This window comes from Styela clava, unplaced genomic scaffold, assembly GCF_964204865.1.
Source record: "Styela clava unplaced genomic scaffold, kaStyClav1.hap1.2 HAP1_SCAFFOLD_18, whole genome shotgun sequence".
Classification (NCBI taxonomy): domain Eukaryota; kingdom Metazoa; phylum Chordata; class Ascidiacea; order Stolidobranchia; family Styelidae; genus Styela; species Styela clava.
The window spans coordinates 302,501-305,000 of record NW_027556465.1 but is presented as its reverse complement, the minus strand read 5'-3'; the positions used below and the strand labels follow the sequence as shown (position 1 = coordinate 305,000).

The 2,500-nt window shown below is 55.4% G+C and overlaps 1 pseudogene; it reads left to right on the top strand.

The window, feature by feature from the left end:
- Nucleotides 1–2,083: 2,083 nt before the first annotated feature.
- Nucleotides 2,084–2,500, top strand: part of LOC144418576 (small subunit ribosomal RNA) — a 601-nt pseudogene continuing 184 nt past the window's right edge.

Here is a 2,500-nt window from a genome sequence, read left to right as displayed (position 1 = left end):
CATACTAACCTAACCCTAGGTAAGGCATGTCAGAGCGAAAGACAGTAATTTCGAATGAGCCAAGAAAGAGCGGTGCGGGGCCGGTCGGAGCGCACCCTTTTCTCGGTGGCTGGCGGGCGAGAGAGTGCTGCGTCGCCGGCATCGGCGTCGAAAGAAGCCGAGCCGAAAAAAGTTAAAGTACAAACGTGCAAGCATACTAACCTAACCCTAGGTAAGGCATGTCAGAGCGAAAGACAGTAATTTCGAATGAGCCAAGAAAGAGCGGTGCGGGGCCGGTCGGAGCGCACCCTTTTCTCGGTGGCTGGCGGGCGAGAGAGTGCTGCGTCGCCGGCATCGGCGTCGGAAGAAGCCGAGCCGAAAAAAGTTAAAGTACAAACGTGCAAGCATACTAACCTAACCCTAGGTAAGGCATGTCAGAGCGAAAGACAGTAAACTCGAATGAGCCATGAAAGAGCGGTGCGGGGCCGGTCGGAGCGCACCCTTTTCGCGGTGGCTGGCGGGCGAGAGAGTGCTGCGTCGCCGGCATCGGCGTCGAAAAAAGCCGAGCCGAAAAAAGTTAAAGTACAAACGTGCAAGCATACTAACCTAACCCTAGGTAAGGCATGTCAGAGCGAAAGACAGTAATTTCGAATGAGCCAAGAAAGAGCGGTGCGGGGCCGGTCGGAGCGCACCCTTTTCTCGGTGGCTGGCGGGCGAGAGAGTGCTGCGTCGCCGGCATCGGCGTCGAAAGAAGCCGAGCCGAAAAAAGTTAAAGTACAAACGTGCAAGCATACTAACCTAACCCTAGGTAAGGCATGTCAGAGCGAAAGACAGTAAACTCGAATGAGCCATGAAAGAGCGGTGCGGGGCCGGTCGGAGCGCACCCTTTTCTCGGTGGCTGGCGGGCGAGAGAGTGCTGCGTCGCCGGCATCGGCGTCGAAAGAAGCCGAGCCAAAAAAAGTTAAAGTACAAACGTGCAAGCATACTAACCTAACCCTAGGTAAGGCATGTCAGAGCGAAAGACAGTAATTTCGAATGAGCCATGAAAGAGCGGTGCGGGGCCGGTCGGAGCGCACCCTTTTCTCGGTGGCTGGCGGGCGAGAGAGTGCTGCGTCGCCGGCATCGGCGTCGAAAGAAGCCGAGCCGAAAAAAGTTAAAGTACAAACGTGCAAGCATACTAACCTAACCCTAGGTAAGGCATGTCAGAGCGAAAGACAGTAATTTCGAATGAGCCAAGAAAGAGCGGTGCGGGGCCGGTCGGAGCGCACCCTTTTCTCGGTGGCTGGCGGGCGAGAAAGTGCTGCGTCGCCGGCATCGGCGTCGAAAGAAGCCGAGCCAAAAAAAGTTAAAGTACAAACGTGCAAGCATACTAACCTAACCCTAGGTAAGGCATGTCAGAGCGAAAGACAGTAATTTCGAATGAGCCATGAAAGAGCGGTGCGGGGCCGGTCGGAGCGCACCCTTTTCTCGGTGGCTGGCGGGCGAGAGAGTGCTGCGTCGCCGGCATCGGCGTCGAAAGAAGCCGAGCCAAAAAAAGTTAAAGTACAAACGTGCAAGCATACTAACCTAACCCTAGGTAAGGCATGTCAGAGCGAAAGACAGTAATTTCGAATGAGCCAAGAAAGAGCGGTGCGGGGCCGGTCGGAGCGCACCCTTTTCTCGGTGGCTGGCGGGCGAGAGAGTGCTGCGTCGCCGGCATCGGCGTCGAAAGAAGCCGAGCCGAAAAAAGTTAAAGTACAAACGCGATGCTAATGAGCGAGCCGTTGTCTCGACTAATATGTAGGGGGCGTTCGATCGAGCGTCTGGCTTGAGCGCTTGTCGGCCTAGCAGAACGGTCGCATTGTTATGCCCGGGTTTTAGGCACCGCTGCAGGCGGCCGGCAGAGCTCTTGTTTGTGCGAAACTGAATGGATCGAGCCCGAGAGAGGGCGAGCAAAGAAAAAACGCAAATCGCTCCGCTTGGCACTGCCGGCGAGAGCGTGGACGTCGCGGCCAGCGACTGTCGAAGCTGAGTACGGCCGCAGGCGATCGCCTCGGTCTTAAACGAATGCGACGAGCACGCGCCGGGCAGCCCAGCAAGGGCCGAGCGCAGCTGTCGCAGCTATCTGGTTGATCCTGCCAGTAGTGATATGCTTGTCTCAAAGATTAAGCCATGCAGGTGCAAGTACGAGTTCTCGTAAAGCGAAACTGCGAATGGCTCATTAAATCAGTCTTGGTTTATTTGGTCTCGTAAGCGAAGTGGATAACTGTGGTAATTCTAGAGCTAATACATGCATTAAGCGCCGACTTCGGGAGGCGCGCTTTTATCAGATCAAAACCGACCGGGTTCGTCCTGTGACGTTTGATGACTCTGGATAACCACGCGGATCGTACGGTCTCTGCACCGACGACGTATCATTCAAGTGTCTGCCCTATCAACTGTCGAAGGTACGCTACGTGCCTACCTTTGTGATAACGGGTAACGGGGAATCAGGGTTCGATTCCGGAGAGGGAGCCTGAGAAACGGCTACCACATCCAAGGA